A 19,390-nucleotide genomic window follows, 5' to 3' on the forward strand; every position below is an offset into this window, starting at 1 on the left:
AAATATAAATAGTAATAGTCTGTTTTGGATTCATTAATAATGCAGAATCGTCAAACTGGAATGTAGTAACCTTGAATTTCATTACCACGTTCCGTGCTGGTTCGATGTTCGATGACTTTTCGTTCACGCCGCGTGGGTCGTATGCGTCTAACGCTTTCGAGACCACCAATTTTGTTTAGGACATATGTTTTATAATATTTCTACGATTGCAGAAATCATTATTATTAAGAAAAAAGTAGTTAAATGCCCACGATGTAATAACTATATTGTATATGATATTTAGGCATCAGTATGATCTTAGAAAATATTTTATGATATTGTCACACTCAATAGCGAAGATAGCATATGGCCTAAACGGAAAGTCTAGAGTGGGGCGTATACGACGCACGCGGCATGGAACGTATTAAATAAATCTTAAGAACTTGTATTTCTAGATACCATTAATATTTTCATATATAGTAGTTGTCCTTGACATTTTCAGCTGATGTAACAGTGGCTAATTGAGAGAGACTAAAAAACTCGTATCATAACAAATGATTAAAAAGCGATTGCTTTATAATTTATAAAAAAGTAAATTCAGCGATAATATAATCTATTGATACAAGATAGATAAATATGATACTGTGACAATATTATTAATATTAAATAACTGGATTATATTTTTCCAAAACGTTTTAATCAAATTATTACTATCTTTTTCGGCTTTATAGATTTTTTTTTAATAACGCAAGATGTAGATGAACGTTTTTGTTTTCCTTTAATATGGAGAAATTTAATATTTATGTCAGATATTGATAATTTTGTTTTGTATCAAAAACAGTAGATGGTATTGTTTATCATCAGTCTTAGTATAACAAAATATGTAAGTTGAGTAGACTTTAATTAATTTTAGATTTCTACAATCTTATTCTACGACGTCACATATTTAGAAAGCAATGATATAGTTGTATACCTACCTACCTACTTAAATATGTTCTACGGCTCTCTTTCAAGCATGAACTTGCTGGTTACAAATGCACTTCTGGCAACATATATCTTGTTATATTACATTTTATATCGGTTGATTTCTGAAAACTTGTTTGTTTCAGATAATGTCAATCGATAAAATGTATATTAAAAGTATCTTGGTGTGGATTACGTCATGAATACATGACATCAAGTAAACACATATTATTTTGTGTAGAAATGAATGAAATATGTGAAAATCGATGTATAAAATGAATGAACTCGTGTCCACAATATAGTTTTAATACTATGAGTAAACATCATTTTATTATTAGCAATAATCTCAATTTTAGTCCGTAAATAGAAGTTTGAAGATAAAGTTAATAAGTACAACTTTTGTGATACAAAGTCATTTTGTAGATTACTTAACATGACGATAATGTTTATTTTTGTAAAACTAGCTTTCGTCGCGCAATATATCACAGTAATAAAAAATTATAGTCAATGTGGTATGACAAAAAGCGTCTTCTACAAAAAAAAAAAAAAACAGAAGTTAGATCGATAAAAAAATAATTATTTTATTGTAAAGAATTATTGCTATAGATCCCAATATCCTAATGGACTTTAGATTATTGACTGTATGACAATAAAAAATTTGTTTTCTTGATAGTGAAGTTCTTGAATATATAACGAGAACACACACATCAAGTATACATACATGCACATGTATGCGTATATTTCTGTAGTGTCACGTATACGACGATATTACGAGGTTGTTAATGCACAAAGGAGGTCGTTAGGCTAAGTTACATTATTATTGGAAAATGTATTATATAGGGATAAGCAACGCCTTCCACTTGTAACGGCTATCACTAATTACTCGGAATATCAAGCGTATCGAGAACTCGATTGAGTAGCTAGCTCGTCAGCTATTGAGCATTCGAGTCCTGTCGGTACGTCGCATCTGTCACGTTCATTGGCCAGTACGTGTATAACAACCTGCGTACATGGCCTGTACATCCGTGTTCGCTCATTGCTGCCGCCCGCGTCTCACGAAAATATTGTCGAATATTATCAGTGATCATTTTTCATGACAGCACGCCCAGAAAATTGTTCCAATTACGTATAGCTTTTGTGTTTCCATTCAGTTTCTGACCGAAATGTACGCAAAAAACGTGAGACAAAAAATTGTTTAATTTTTGTTTTCTACTTCCACAAGATGTGTGTGAATTAATAGACACGTACAAAGTTGCATCAAGATTAAGTTTTACAACAAGTATTATGTAGAAAGTGTTATTTATTATTCAGAGAAAGAAATAAAAGAAGAAAATCGAAATAGTAAAAAACTATGCTGTATGCATAATAATATGTTCGACTGCAGCGAGTTTATTTAATTGCTCTAGGAGCGATTTAATTTCTCGTACGGTCAAACACGCTATAATAAATATTCAAATAATAAAAACAACTTTTATTTTTATTTTTAAATTCTTATTACTATACTAGAAATCGAATATTAATTCGATTTCTAGGTATTCTGTTTATTTATGTAGTAATATTTTTGTGCGTATTTTTACACTTTGTTATTTTTTGTACTTTTCAATAATATTGCACGAAGAACACTCTTTTTCCAGTTGTACTATCTACTGCATTCTGTCCATATAACATTCTGTTACGGATAACGTTTCATTACGTAGCAAAGTATTCCGTCACGCGTTTATTAATTTATAAATGTTAATCTGTTTAGCAATTGGAATAGATGTTTCAGTTTTTAGTCAAAAACAAAAAAAAAATTCCTGTTGTATTTCCGCAGTTACGCAAGAGAAAGGGAGGAGCAAAACGAGAGATGGATCAATTTGTAAGTGTCAATCTATCCAGCTTTAAAAAAAATATAACCCAACAGCTCCCGTCGGCGTGTGTGTGTGTCACTTCTCTATCGTTTCTCATTCCACACAGCCTAGGGACTCAGGAGAACGAGCTTTTAACGCGCGTTGTCAATTTACAGGGCGCGACAAATGCGGATTTCCACGCCAGTATTGGCCAATGTATCGGCTCGAATGCCGATAGAAATACCGACTCGGTCATTGTGCAATAGACAATTTTCCCTTCGAACGAGAAGTTTCGTTCGACGCGATGATTAGATAGAGAGCGGAGTAATGGCAGGAGGTCTGATCTGCATTCGTAATGACAAACGAGGAGAAGGTGACACAGTGTCTGACCTCGGTGTGCAGGGACATTGGCCATCTATTAACCCCCGGGGCCATACGTCCCCCTCTTGGTTCTCTGTCACGGAAACCTTCCCTCAGCTATTCGCCATCCCTTAAACGATCCTCAACCAGATCCATTCTCTATCGTTCTATCAATATATCTACTCAGTACACAATTCTATCGTGTAGCTGCAATACAAGTTATTAAAAATAACTAACACTATAAACAACATTTTAAATAAATGATACTATAAATAACAACATAAATAAGTTAATTAGGAATAATACTATAAAAGTACGTCACATACACACACGTCATGTATATTTAAAGAGAAAGAGGAAAGAAGCGAGACATTTAATATTTACGCATCATTATTTTATTTAATACTGCATAAAATATATTATATTATATATAATATTTTATAACACGTTTTTGCAATCATTTAGTTTTACAAGAGGATTGGCCGTCAGATGACATTTTGTATTCTCGTGTTATTTTTAATATTTTGTGGAAACAACAGTGAGAAAGATAAAAATTTTTACCGTTGGGTTCGCGAGAAAAGCCGTTGCCATCCATTGCCATCGCGAGATTTCACCGCTAATCTCTGGCATTAACTTAGTGTCCAATTGGAAACCGCTGTAATCCAGTCTGCATCACCGAATTTAATTCCCTTAACGAGGTCTTGCCAGTCGAGCATTTCGATGCTTCGGCTGGAGAGGGCCATATCAATTAATTATTATTCTTGCGGTTAACTGAGTTTCCGCGAGTTCGCCGCGCTTATAGGTGAGCTTTCTCTATTCCCTTCATCATTTCTATTATATTACATTCCGAAGAAAATCCAATTAATTGTATACGTGAGTTTTATTAAACATTGTTATAATTGGATAAATGATTTTACACAGATTTTAATTACAATCTTTTATTTGAAATACGTGATAATTGTGCCTTCTCTCTCTTTCTCTCTCTCTCTCTCTCTCTCTCTCTGTGCTTGTAGATCTTATTAAAATATTATGATATGTATTTCTGTTTCTTCTCCATTTATTTTGTGTTAACAATAGCACTATAAAATGTGAAGTTTCTTCGCGAATCGATCTCGTTCGTCGTTTAAGTGCTTCATACAATAAATCTCGATTTCTTATATAAACTCTCTTCTATCAGATTTTCTCACAAGTGTTTAAAAAAAAACTCTCGCGTGTGTGTGTTCAGGATGAAACGATAATAATTGAACGTATTTTGAAAAAGGACCATCCGCGGGCATAGAGACGTTATTCGATTGCGGTGAACGATATCGTTCGCGTATTAACAATTAAATGGCAGAACATTTTTCACGTGAGCGTATTCTCGCTTCGTCGACAAGACTGGATCAGCTGGGATACCACTTGCCTGGCGCCAGCATCGCTCGAGGTAAATATTTGACGAGTAACTCCAGTAGTAGGTATCAAGCTATATTGGTCCTGATGAACGATGCGCATCGTCGCTAGCTCCGACCTCGTTCCGTCTTAAATGTCGTTGCATGTTACTTTATGAAATTAAAGGGCTTTACATATACAGACTTCTAACGCAGTTAAAAAAAAAAAAAAAAAAAAAAAAAAACGATAAAAATAATGGAGAAATCCGTGCGCGATACAACTTACCACGAATGGAGAAAACTCATTAGTCGGATCACAGAATCGATTTTAATTTATTTTTGAAAACAACAAATAAGAATAATTTTCTGATTCTGCGCTCCGTACCTAATTTATCTACAGTTTTTATTATTACATTGCGCTGTGTGTGTTGTTAAAACCGAAGCGAAACAATGTAACCCGCTAAAATTGCGTCACGCGTACGTATACAATAACATAATTGGAAAAGATACAAACGACGTGTTTCTCCATGAAATGTTTCGGCGGAAAACCGTGAATGGGCAATACATAGATGACAAGACACATCTCTATTTAATTAGCGTGAAGCTTTGGCTCTAGTATTGTCTGTTCCGACAGAACGCAGACAAACTTCAAAGTGCAGAGCGAAGGCCGTACGCAAAAAAAAAGCGGCGTGCTTCTCACGAGCGAGGTCTAGGTGTCTGAGCATTAAACATTCAGAGTCCGTTTCAATTTGTTCCGTGAAAGCGCGGAGGACTTTGAAGCGCACAAAGGTTGCGTACCTTACTCGAATATGTTGCAACGTACTGATTGGAGGGATCAAAGCCCGTACGAACGGACGGTATTTAATCATCTGACCACGGAGAACGTGTTCATCAACGATTGCAGCTTTCGTCGAAACGTATTTGCTATGTTTTACACGTGTACTAATGCGTTTCTCCTCGATTGTAAATATCGGTTTTTGCTTTTTGTTTTACATCGTCGACACACATATTCTAAACGATAAACATACTTGTCGTTTTCCCCGTCGGTCAATCGCGTCGGATGTACAACTTCCGTCGCGAGCTTAACTAGAAACTTCAGAACGAAGACCTCGAATGAATGTTTGGATGCTTACAACGTAAGCTTCCTTGTTCTCTCACGTTCGGTTGCTCGTGCTTCGCCACCACAGCTAACCGGAAGGATATTGGCAATGAATTTCACGGCGAAATCGCTCGTCGAAACCGGCAGATTCGGTACTTCGGCACAGATGGAAATGAATTCGATTGGAGCCAGACCGTCTTCTTTTTTTTTGCTCTCACCTTTCGCCCGGGAGCTTACTTTTTTTTTTACGAGGCGTAAAATACCGTCTATACTGCTCGTTGGCTAGCGCTGGTCGTAAATTGGTTGCCGACCTTGCCTTGCTTCGAGAATCGAAGCTTTCCGATGCTGGCTGATGTGGATTCCAGCGGACACGTAAACGTTATCTCATTGTCGCTCCGTTTTATCGATCCGACGGTATCTTTCTTTTATTGCTACGCAAAAAATAAAAGCCCGTTTCTTAAACAGATAACGCGTAATCAAATTTTCGAATAGCGATATATAAATATATAAAAAGAATCATCTTTGTGACTTACACCTTATACTTATCTCACATTAATAATTTGATGTAATCAAGTGTAATTTTACGTAATTTTATACTTATATGTACACACATACACGTACGTATATAAAACTCTGAGACTATTTCATAAATCTTAAAAGTTCTAGATCTTCTTTCAAAGAAGAGCGCGGAAATTTTCAAATAAGGTGCTGCTTGTTGGAAAACAGTAATTTTTCTTTTCTTTCGTCGGAAAAGGGACAAAGAAAGAAAGAGAGAGAATAAATTTGTATAAACAAAATATATAAAAACAAGATAAGAATTTAAATAAATTATTCTTATCTACACACGAAGCTTGATACTAAAACTCGTTAAGAAAGATTCAAATAACGCTTCTATCATTCATTCGTCATTCGAAATGATTTTTCCCAGACTCACAGCGGATGCAAAAAAGCGAGAGCTTTGCACTCTTGATCAGGCATTATATTTCCACCGATTAATTATCTCGCAGCGCGATATGTCAACTCCACTCCCGTCTATTCCCCTCATCCATCGTCTTTCGTGCACTTTCGGTGTCGGTCGCTTGCGATCGGTCAAGTTTGCTCTAGTCCGCACGCGCCAAAAGGGCGGTGGGGCTTGCGAGCTTTCAAGCGCAGAGCTTCCGTTCATTCGTCCTTACGCGTCGCTCGTGAACACCTTGCGGATTCTTGCGGCAGTGCGTGCATTTCCGACCGAACGGTGTGTGTGTTATCGTCGCGCGTGATGATGATCGTGCACTGTTCGGACGTGTACGAACAATCGACGCGCTTTTCCTGCGAAATTGACGTGTAAGTTCCGTTACACCGATTGATCGGGATCGCGCAAGACGCGACGATAAAACTTTTTCGGAGCATCTATCGATCTCCGGTTTTAATAGTTTTTTTTTTGTTTGAGATTTTTAAAGCAAAGTGGAGCGGAGCGGTTTTTAGGATCTAGATCTATATTTCAGGGTAATTTTGGTTGCAGGAGAGTGGTTTCGTGTCAGAATATATAATATAATAATAAAAAGAACGCGCGCAGAAAGTGCATCGGGTGACTTGAGATTTCGTTAAATTATAAAAAGAAAAAATCCGAATTTTATAGTAATATTTTAAGCCCGAGCTTTTAGTATTTGCTATTTAACGAGGACGATGCAATTTGATTCTGCGGAGTTGATGCCTCGTTACGGATTAATCATGCGGGATCAGGGGTCGTTGCTACGAGGGCAATGGACGGATATCGTGCGCAATATATGATAAGATATGATATTGATAAAGGATTAAAATCTTCGTAGAAACTTTAGACTTGCTATTTTTTCTTTGTTTTTACACTTTTAAAAAATTTATATAAATTTCTTATAATAAAAAAGGCATTTATTCAATTAATTTAATGTCTTTAAATTTATTTAGTGTTAGTTCACATCACAAGATAATTAGCAACTATTAATGAAATTAGGTATTGTACTTAAATTAATGTAATAATTGTGTGGAATAATGTAATTGTAACTGGAATAATTTAATTAATTGTATTAATTTGATTAATAGAAAATAATGGATTGTAGTTGGAAATCATTGAAATATATTTAAAAAGAAAAGATCCATGGAAACGACATTATCAAATAAAATGTTTAACATTTACCGCGTTTATCGGAAGTTTCGATCTTTTTCATTAAAGTATTTGAGCAATTTTGTTATGTCAAAAATCAAGTTAGAGAGAAAATTGGTTTAACAAACTAACATTTTCAAATATTCTCCTCTCGGACGCATTCAGAGAGGTATTTAATTTCAAATGGATTCTTCCGCTTCACGCGCACCCATCTATTCCAACTTTTTTTCTAGTCAAAAAAAAAAATTCAAAGTTATTTGAAAAGTAAGAACTATTTAAAACATAGTTTTTTTTTTTTCCATCGCTATTTCTCGTCTATGACGGTTCGACATAATAAAACTACAGGTGCGAAGGAAAACGCCTCGTTGCTGCGCGAAATAATTTATATTCCCGTTGTGATTTATGTTTTGTAAACATAGTGTGTAAAAAAATATACATAATAAACCGTGTTTGTTAAACCGCATTCCCTTATGAAAATGGAAAGATCGTATGCACGCGCGTTGAGTATCAGCGAGGCGTTTTGTGCGCATGATTTCACCTGCGTGTTATGCGTACGGACGAGAGACGCGCGTGAGTAGAGCATATACGGCAATTGAATTTCGCAATGGTTCAATAATTCGCAATTAAACCATCTACTCTCAACATTGTTGTACAGTAAATGGGCTCGCGTATACGCGCAAAAGAAACCGTGGTCGATAACCAACAAAAGGTCCTTGCATTTATAGGTAGATGATTGTAATGCCTGATTATATTGACTGGTAATATTACAAAAGTAATTCGAGTCGCGAACGTGAACTCCACACAATAAATACGTGTATCCTTTGTGCGCACGCAGTATTTAAATATTGTGCTGTAATTGAGAAATTTCGAAAGAACGGAAATTTTAACGCACAGAGTGTGTTAATCCTTTTCCCTCCGAGAGACTAATACGCGGCTCTTGTGTGACATTAATGACAGATCTTGTGAACATGGTATGAAATATTTTGACTATATTGTGACAATACGTGGAAAAATACGAACATGATAAATTCCACTAATAAGACAGCGTGTTACAAGTGACAAAGTGTCAGTGTGAAGTGCGTAGAGCAGCCAATTTACATCTTATTTCGCGGTTCTGAGACTTAATCTAAAATCGTGTCACATCTTTTCAGAACTCGAAGAAGTTCAAGTCTGTGCACGCCAGTAAAATCCACCGAAAATATTCACGTTGTCCCTGTAACTTCGAAACGGTGAGTTATATGAGTTTACTTAAATATGATAACAGAAAGATTGGTCTGTGTCTTTCTGTGACTTATATTTTTTATTATGTATATATATATATATATATATATATATATATATATATGTACAAGAGATTTTCGATATTATATTTAATATATAAAAGTTTTTATACATATTATGTATAAAAAAAAATGAAACATAAACGCGAGTCCGAGTCAAGAATAAAAAATTCTTTTTTTTTTTTATAAATAATAGAGAATCCAAAGCAACATTCTGACTTTACACATGACTGTAAACAAGTCTTTGTTTACATCCTTTTGTAAATATCTATTTTTTATACTGCTGTTTTGATCAAAATTGATTCTAATCAAAAAGTGACCAAAATTGAGATACGAGACGAAGTGGATGTGATCGGTGAAAAATAAACTAAATAGCAATAGAAAGAGTGTCAGCACGAGCGCAAAACCAAGCTTGATGGTATTGGTGCACAATCCCAATTTCATTGATATACGATGTTGCGAAACAGAATCTGAAAAAAGATCGATGGCCTGTACATCGATGCCAATTTCAAAAATGCGTTTGTTTGATACCCATTGTGGTACAGGAGAAATTTCATTTCGCGTGCGTTCGAAAAAGGTTCTTTTCATTTATAAGTTCATAACCGTGATTTTGTTCAATACTCGTATTGCTCAATATTGTTTTCAAACCGTTTTACATAGGCTTTAAGTAAATTAAAACACTCTATAATACATATTTTATTTTATATAAATCGAGGATATTATAAATATATGTAATTGCATTCAACGAGAGAAACGTATTTTGGAAATAATCACCGATTTCGCTATTCCGACTGTAAAAAGCATTGGTCAAAGTAATTGTCACGATAGTACGCGTCAAAAGATGCGCGAGGAAGGTTACCGTAATTCGAAGCGTGATTCAAGAAAAGGAAGAAGTTAACACGAGAGCTCAGTATGTGCCAAGACTATTTCTAGAGAGTTACTGGCGACGCTAATATCAGTAATACCAACCCCACAACCGTCGCGATATTTCGATCCTAAAGCTGCTGCAGCCGCGCGTACTGGAAGCTATCCAACAAATATACCTTACGTTACCCATTCCATCGCATCTTGAAAACCGGACGATGTAAAGAGGCCTAGATTTTTAAGATTTAGAACGCAATATTTAAACGCGCGACCACACACACAATGCGGGAAAAATTTATATTTTACAAGTTCTCGAATAATAACATTATAAATGGAAGAAAGTAACGCGTACTTGACACACTTGCATGTAAAGTGTTAAATTAATTTGTATGTAAATACGAGGAGATTAAAAAAAGACGCGCGATCTCTTCAAAGTAATAACGTCTCGTCTTCATTTATCGAAACGGAGGTAGTATACACGCGGTTCTTGGAGAGTATCGGTAACGTTTAAACACGAGTCATTGGCGTTACACGGAGTATATATACACAGACACACACGTAGTACATAGTAATAGCTGTCCCGCGGCTTTACGACGAGCAAGAGGACGAAAGCCCCTTGATTTAATTTTACTGAATTCTCTTGCACCCCGCGTGGACAGGACCGCAAGAGAGGATACTGAAATTCTCCGGTGACACCGAGCCAATTTCCAGAAGGGTTTCGCCGAGTGGACGACAAACATGCGCTTTTGAATTTCCTTGCCATTCCATACGAGACGCAGAATGGCGTCGGCAAGCACAGCCACCACGAAGTGCTTTGCTCTTCAGATTTGAGCTTTCGAAGTATAGACTATTTCGGCCGTGCCTCGAAACTTTAACCTTGATTGTCGCGCTATTCTTTTATCAAGATTTTATTAGGATTAGTATGATCGTGTTGCCTCTCGCGAATGACAAATGTCCTTTTCGCACATTATCTTGCGAGAAATTTATATAAATATAGTTTTCTGATCATTTATTCGAGAGCAATATAATTAGAAATTATACGGCATAGGTATTGAAACTAAAGCTGAGTGTAGTTTCAGTGAGTGTTTTTTTTTTTTTCATATATAGCGGCTAAAGAATCTATTTTTCATGCGAAATAGCTTTCGGAAGCGCAATATTTTCTATGCGAAGTAATTACGATACGATATGGGGAACCCATCCGGTGGAATTTTGTTCGTAAATCTTAATTCGCTCGAAAATGGAAACGCAATCCAAGCCACGTCTGGATTTCAGCTCGACGGCGTAAATGGTATATACGTACATATAGGAGGTCGTTCGTATAAACTTCGTTTATTGCCGCGTGAGCACGAAATGCGAGAATTGCGTGACCGAACGTCGGCTTAGGTGATAGACACTTCGAAATCAATTACACAGAATCGTAAATATTAGTATAATAACGTGCGCCCGCATGTATGGCACGAATATTCTCCGCAACTCTCTCTCTCTCTCTCTCTCTCTCTCTCTCTCTCTTTCGATGAGAAAAAAAGTGAATTATCTAGATTTTTTTCGAGAAAATTCTTAGAAATCGAATACGCACAATCCCGTATGTCTCACGTACGCAAGGGAAAAAATGCCGAGATAACGTAAGAACGCGCACGTGGATGACGTGAGACAGACTTTTTAATATAAAGTACCAGACGTTCTGTCTGTTTCCGAGCTTCTCTATAAAGGCACGGTCTGATCTCGCGCAAATATTTGATGCCGCTTCTCTCTCTACGTTAACCGCGCAGCGTTTTACATCGGATCGCGCGCTACGCGTGAATATTTTTGATCGTCGCGCGTAGTGTCATGCTTATTTTACGATTTTCGACGGACTTTTATATCGAAAATCACCGTTCACTGTGGGCGCGTACATGGCGTATGTGAGAGAAATATTAGATTGTGAAAAACACGAACCGGCGGGGGAACAATGCACAGAAAAACACAGAACAAGAGGAGCGATATTTGAATTATCATTGAAAAAAAAACGAAGTTTGTGTGCGCACCGTCATTAATTAGCCGAGCTAAATTTTATACCTTTTGCTTTAATGACGGATAAGTGGCACTTCGCGTCGCTGTGTGACAGCAAAAAACAATTTTGCGCACGCAGAAAAAAAGTGATATTTTATTCAGTTCAATCTAGTTAGTCGGCTGACCTATATCTAAACTTGTTTCACTGACACGTCTGACACGGGGATGACTTTTGAAGTGAGACTTCGTAGGACATTTCTGAAGATCATTTGTGCTATCTTTATTCTACCGTTACGCATCCTTCCTTTCCCAGAAACACGTTCACACCACGACCGATCTGAATTACCAATGAACATTCCGATCACGTTGCCAACAGGACGAGCTGTTCGCGCGGAATAAGAGAGCTTGGTAACGCCTAAAAAAAGAGCTAAAACGCGAGGAATGAAAAAAAATTGTGTTGATAAAAAAAGAAAAAATGAATTACGTAAAAGTACAGGCTAATTCGATTCGTGTGTCGCGCGCCATATATTTCTATCTATTAAAAAAAAAAAAAAAAAAAAAAAAAAATAGCCTTTTGTTCGGACGAGTGGCAGTCGAACGCGCATACGTGTGCGTATTTTGGTTGACCGTGTAAAATATTTCGTAAAACTGTATTGTTTGTAGCGAGGCTCGTAGCCGTAACTTCCGAGTAATGGACAATACGAATGAAAAAAAAGTGGCTGATACGTGTCTGATTCCGTTTGATCGTATGTCAGACGTTATCGGTCGCGCAATGTGTACCTATAGGAAATATATATATATATATATATATACATAAAAGGTGGTGCATGCGGATAACAATTTTGCAACGCACAATATCCACACCCGCTATCCATAATTTGTATCAGCGTTTTGCACAACGGAGTCATCGTGAAATATATTTAATATAGCAAATTATATTAAAATACTTAAAATACTTTGTATTAAAAACTTTTACTTGAAGTCAATACAGTCTCTGCTGACTCTTTCAATAAATATTACGTGAGGTACGCGACGCTTTTGCGCGTAATTTTTGCCGCTCACGACACTTGTGAATTATTCACTTTACGTCGAGGGCGGATGTATATCGGCCGCAAGGAACGAAGAAGAAACTCGGGTGTTTCTTTATTGCGTTCTTAAGTTTGGCTGGTTTCTGGCGTCCGTGTACACCTGCTTACCTATCGCGATATTCCTCCACCTCTCTCATCCAGACTTTCCGTAGCCGTTCACGAAAGCCTACTTTCCGCGGATAAAAATCAATGGCGCATTTTCGCGTATCTCCGCACACGAGGCACGTCGGCATAGAAGACACTTTTCCCACGAAACACCTCGAACTCGTAGAATCCCATAAGGCGCTTAACTTCCCTGACTTTCATCGCTATTCCATAGCGAGGCATCACTTTTCTCTCCTCATTCTCCTTTTCGTCTATCTTTCGGTCTAGAACCGCCTACCTCGTGGAACATTCACTTGAAGATTTTTCAGTTCGTCTTTCACACGTATCTAAAGCTCTTTAGTATGTCTCGGAGGAATGTGTAGACGAAACACCTCGCTACAGTATTAGCTTATTTTTTACGAACTGACTGTGTGTTTCGAGAAACTGAAAATATAAGCAACTAATAAGTTACGATAAATTTTCTGCGAGGGCTTGTAATTATTTAATTTATATTTTTTCTTATTTTTGTTTATTTTTCTTATTTGTATTTTTATACATAGACGGCAACGTAATTGCTAGATTTGATCGCAGTTGATAACAAATTTGTTTACACAAGTTGCTTTTGCTTATGGTCCTTAAGCTCTGTAAATTTGCACTATTATTATAGATATTTGTTTTTCTTTCGAAAAGGTTGCTCACAGGATGCAGAGACTTCAATTAAATTTCAGGAAGTTTTCGAGTACACCACGTGGCCACGACGGCGGTCTTCGCGCGTTCGTTGGAAAAAGCTGGCCGGCGGCAAATTTAATTAAAAAAGTGCAAGCGCGCAATTTTTTAAACTTTCCGTTGGCGAGAGGAACGCTGCACCGGAGACAGAAGAGTATATTTGTTCGCTCGTCAAATGATTCCGCGCCCGGAAGACGGGCGTTCACTGTTAGTTCTCTCTCGTTTCCCTCGCTCTTTCACACCGTCGGTTATTGGGATCTCGCGACTCGAAAACTCGTAACGGAGATTTAGTCCCGCGGATCAGGACCTCGGTAGTTTCCTGTGAAGTGATTCATTACTGCTTCTTAACTTTGGTGGAAGTTAAGTTTTCGAGTCGCGCTATTATGTGGAAAGAAAGAACTTTTCCTTATCGCGCTTTTCACTGCTTGTTTTTTAAGGTTAATATTATTTTACAGAAAATAGCGAATTTATTGCTCGTTTAATTATATACATCTTATATTAACGTAATGTATATATATATGTTGACCAAAAAAAGCTGTTCAGCAAGAATACAATATATATATATATATATATACAATCTCAGTAAAATATAGAAATCAAGAAATACATAAAACGTATTTCACAACATTATTGTCAAGTATTAACGCAATTTAAGATTTGGTATCAAACAATTGTACACGACACATTTGTTTTTTCTCGACAAATGCTGAAAAATAAAAAATGTTTACTGCGGTATTGTCAAAGACGCGTAAGGTTTGTTACGAAAGATTGCAAGTAGGATGTACCGTGTTGGATGCGTTGTAGAATCTTTTCTCAATTTCTGCGAGCGGCTTTCCAGCTAACGTTGTTTTATACGTACTCGGCTCTCTCTTTCTTTCTCTTTCTCTTTCTGTGTGTATGAATGTTCTGAAACTTTTATTTATTTATCCGCGCCACAAAGCTAAGCGGGTTTTCTCTCTCTCTCTCTCTCTCTCTCTCTCTCTCTTTCGTTTTTCAGGAATATTATTAAAACAGCCGCTCTTGTGTTTGACTTCGAATAGCGGCGGATTGAGCAGGTCGGGCTTGAAGACTTTATTTGTATGCCGGATGTATTTCGGAACGTTGCACGATGCACGCAATGAGTGCGGAAACAAAGCATGTATGGATTGGCAACTGGGTTAGATACATTCACGCGGTAACGACCCGCAGCGCACGGTTGCGTTCGTGCGTATTATATGCGTCATACGTTTGCTTTAAGTTTGTTATTGCCGGTACGGTGCACGCGTGCGATCGCATATCGGTCGTATCCGCGATACGACGAGTAATGTCGTTCAATATTGACAGTCGTATCACTGGAACAGTGACTCATTAGAAGTTTGGATGACGATTTGGAGTCGAGAATCTTGCCATCCTCTCTCTCTCTCTCTCTCGCGCGCGCGCGCGCGCGAGATCTGTAATATGTAAGTTCCAGAATCATTTCCGACCGACACGCGTGCAATCTCATCTCCAGCGAAATTTGATTTCAATCCTTCTGCGCGAAAACTTTCCGCGTTAAGATCGCGATGCGTAACGATCTCCGAATCGCGAGTAGAGCGAAAGCTATGTATTCGATCATAAAATAGTTATGAAAACATTATAGTTTATTCGCTGGCAGATTACAAGAGAGGTATCATTATTACAATTTTTTGCTGACTTGAATACAAGTGCGTTTTTTTTTTTTCATGCCGCACGCGAGGGATAATAAAAGTCGTAAGCTGAAATGGGGAAACGCTCGCGGTTGTTTGAACAGGATGTTTTGTAGCTTTGTTTACGTCTAGATAGGGAACTTTTCAATTACGCTGTACCATAGGTTCTCGTAACTTTATTACGGTCTGACCGCAATTTTAGCGGGGCGTTCCACCAAAGCAAGGCGATATACGCGCGCGATTTTGCGTTAGTCGCATTGCAGCAGCGCCGAAATTGCATCCACGCGTATACGGGGTGTCTCTCGTAACGCGCTTAATGCACTTTTCAATGACAATTAGAGTTGAGCCTGTTCTTGCGTAATTGCGCTCAATAAATGGCAGATCTAATGACTGAATTGATCATCGACACGTTGCAAGCATATTCCGCGCATTTGCTCGTACAAATAGTTAATATTCAAAGAATTAATATCTACTAAAATAACAATTTGTTAACAACAATTTTATTCAAGCTTGATTTTTTGTTTTAATACGAGAACACATCAAGAATTTTTCTCGTTTTAATTGTACACCTATATAAAACGGGAAATGTGAGTAGCAATTTTTTAGGGCGTCAAATTGGCTCCAACTGGAGTCTATTTTTGAATATAGCCTAGCAAACTTGAAGAGCACTCGCGGACAATCAAGGGCTTGCCGACCTCGAGCTGAAAAGCGAGATGGAGTCAAAGAAGTCTTCCTCTTTGCGCACTCAACACAATTTTTCCGATTCCACGTCCCAGTGACTCTCAACTCTTCTCCTGTTCCTGTCGTTTCTTACTCTCTTTGTCGGAGCAGCCATGCGAGAAAAATTTCTTTCTATGCTTCTCGCATCTCGAAAAAGCGTGTATTGTTAACTTTTCTATATATTTTCCCATTGGTCGATAAGACCATTCGTACGTCTTTCGTGGCCTCAGTGGTGTCCATTTAAGAACATCACATTAGCTAATTGTTACGTAGATTTGACTTATGATTTGTGTGATGATAAATTTAGTTTTTTAAATATATTTCTTATGTATTTGCTTTTTAGTATTTATGTAATTTGATAAATTTTTCGTGAGAGAACAATATTCTCATATTCCTCATATGGCCGCTTCAATTTCAGAAAGTGTCAGTTCTGAGAAAGATTGATTCTCAGCTCGTGATTAATTTCGACGACGACGACGACGACGACGACGACGACGACGTAGTCGGTAGGTTTGCCATTTCTGTCACGCCCGCAATCCATCTCCATTTCGATTTCTGTTCATGCCCGTCGATTGCCCTTCGTGGACCTCTAGGGCAGACATCGCGGCTACCCTCGAACCACTGCGAAATGTACACGTCTGCGAAGCAAATTCCAGATTACCGTTGGCCTCGGATAACATTTACATACAGCATACATTTACCGTTGCATACCGGCGGTTACCGGATCTTTGCCGTAGCAGAGGCTGCGATACACCGTGCAGGAAAGCGACAAGTCAGGGAAAGAACGTGAAAAACGAAAAGAGAAAATGAGGTAAAAGGAGTGAGAGAAAGAGAGAGGATAAAACGAAGAAGAACGAGGATAGCAAATCGCGTAGCTTGCCCGCCATCAGGAAGAGCGACTGACGACGGTAAAAATGGAGGAATTTTTATTGCTGCGATAAATGCGGTCTCGTATCTTTCTTCATGGTTGCAAAGTTACGGTTTCTTTACTCATTGTTTCTCTTCTTTCTCTCCATCTCTTTTTATTATCATTTCAAAAATCTTTTTCTATAAATATTGATTTTCGTGTAAGTACATTTCGAGATACATCTTACTTTCCCAAAGATTCACTAATTATTTACTTTTTCGAAGATCGACTAATGGAGAGAGCACGTTGTGCGATTAATAAACGACGAAGCGGTTCGGTAAAGTAAGTGCTGAGATAAAAATCGTCTTGGAATCTTTAGCCCGAACGGGCAAAAGGTATAGCTCTCGATGATGATGTTCCGTAAGTGGGAGGAGGTTATTAGTACCTGAAAGTTGAAAGTGGCAGGTAACGATTCCGCGGCGTTATCGCGAGGATTAACCGAGAAGGGAAGTTTGTCGAGGCAGTTAAAAGTTGGGTGCTGCGGGCAGAAGGAGGTTACGGCATGGATGCAATGGGGAAACTATAAAATCTCACGAGATTCTCTCTTTCTCGTTCTCTCTCTCTCTCTCTCTCTCTCTCTCTCTCTCTCTTATTCTCTTTCTCTCTAATACAGGCATAATTTATCTCAGAGAACGGATTTCAAGTCGGATTTATTTCATTTTGTTCGTAATGATGATACGCGCATGCTTGCAGACAGACTTCTATTTGAGCTTTAAAGAGCCAGTTGCGTTTGTGTGCGTTTCCGTGTATTTCGTAAAATTCATCAAGTCGTTCTTCAAACTTTAATTATCTGTACTTTTTCGCGTTTATTTTATTCAAGATGGTTATACGTGAGCTAATTTAAATTTTGATTTTAGAATAAAATGTTTTTCCGAAGGTATTGATTGGCACGCAATATGATATTCTCTGCGCTAGAGACACACACGAAAGGTTAATGAAAATTTTTCTTATCCAATTTCATTGCGTACTATATTACGCGAACGCGATGCGTGTAGAGCGAAGAATCAACCTTTCTCTTTCTCTTTTTTTTCTCTCTCTCTCTTCCTCCGCGATAACGCAGAACACATTTCTCGAGTTCTAAACAGCCCGAAGGGTAGATTGGATGCGAAGTAGCGAAACGTGGTGCGAGGGTGTCTCTTCGTCTCGTGTGGCGTTCTTTCTAGCTCTTTAGTCGCGTTTTTCGTCGCAGTCGTGCATTTGCATCTGAAATCGAGATGAGCCGACGAATAGAAGACCGCGCCTCGTTTTGGTGCCAGCTCAAAACACCCGTTTTCTTGCATAGCTTCGCAAGAGAAGAAAATGGAAAGAAGATCGGTGTGAATAGAAAGAGAGAGAGAAAGAGAGAGAGAAAGAGAGAGAGAGAGAGAGAGAGGGAGAGAGAGAGAAAGAGAGTAGGGAACGCGACCGGTGGCGTAAAAACGTGGAGAGCTTTCCGACTATGTGCCCTTCTACGACCCGCTTCAGGAACTCGTCGAGATCTTCGCATAGTAGACCTGCGGAGAGGCATCAGGGTGTAGGAGCCGAAAAGAAAGGACGGCGGCGCGGGAAAGCGGGACGCTTTTCATTGTTTGGCGCTGGAATGGATGCAAGCTTGATGGAATACAAAATAGAGACGTGACCTACCTACCTCGATGGTGGGTAGTACTGATGGTAGTTGAAGAAAACGAATGGGGAGGAGAAAGAAAGAAAGATATACCATGAAGCGGCGCGCCGAGGAAGTAGAAGAGGATAAAGAATGCAGAAATGGAAGCGTAACAGAAGACTGTACGTATATATATATATATATATATATATATATATGTACAAGACGAGACGGACATTTATTAATGTTCTAGGCGCGATGATGGCATGTGTCATGTAAAATAAGGCGTGCAACATGCAGCGAGATATGCGAATCTTTTTAAATTGGATGGCGTTTATATATAAAAATTCGATTTTGTGTGTACACAATTTAGATCTATGTATTGTTACGTCCGTCTCGCAACTCGGGGGGCTACTCATACCGAACGTCCGTAACAGCATATATAGGTGTTGAATATAAATTTCAGACAATATTGCATACGCACAATTATTTGTGAAGACTATCAAGATGTGACAGAATAGAGAAAGATAAATAATAATTGAGAAGAAAAGAGAGAATAGATAATGTATAGAGATATCGAATTGGAAAAACTTATTTTCACGTTCGACAGAAAGAAGAGTTGCGATACACGAAGGAAAAATGTTCTTTATCGCCGTAGATATTGAGCTCCGTATGGTGATTGCGGATGCCTTGAAAAATAGGACAAAACTATGTAAAGCGTAGTCGAAGAAGAAGGAAAAGAAAAAGAAGCAGTTGGAGGCGTGGAGGGT

The 19,390-nt window shown here is 38.0% G+C and overlaps 1 protein-coding gene across 1 annotated transcript in view; it reads left to right on the forward strand.

Moving 5' to 3' along the window:
- Positions 1-6,784: 6,784 nt before the first annotated feature.
- Positions 6,785-19,390, forward strand: part of LOC109853493 (TWiK family of potassium channels protein 9-like) — a 196,551-nt gene continuing 183,945 nt past the window's right edge. The window contains exons 1-2 of the mRNA XM_020425673.1: positions 6,785-6,920; positions 8,442-8,945. The gene's annotated coding sequence lies outside the window, so the exon portion shown is untranslated. The remainder of the gene's footprint in view (positions 6,921-8,441; positions 8,946-19,390) is intronic.

The sequence above is a fragment of the Pseudomyrmex gracilis genome, unplaced genomic scaffold (assembly GCF_002006095.1).
Source record: "Pseudomyrmex gracilis isolate BER0280 unplaced genomic scaffold, ASM200609v1 scaffold_49, whole genome shotgun sequence".
Lineage (NCBI taxonomy): Eukaryota > Metazoa > Arthropoda > Insecta > Hymenoptera > Formicidae > Pseudomyrmex > Pseudomyrmex gracilis.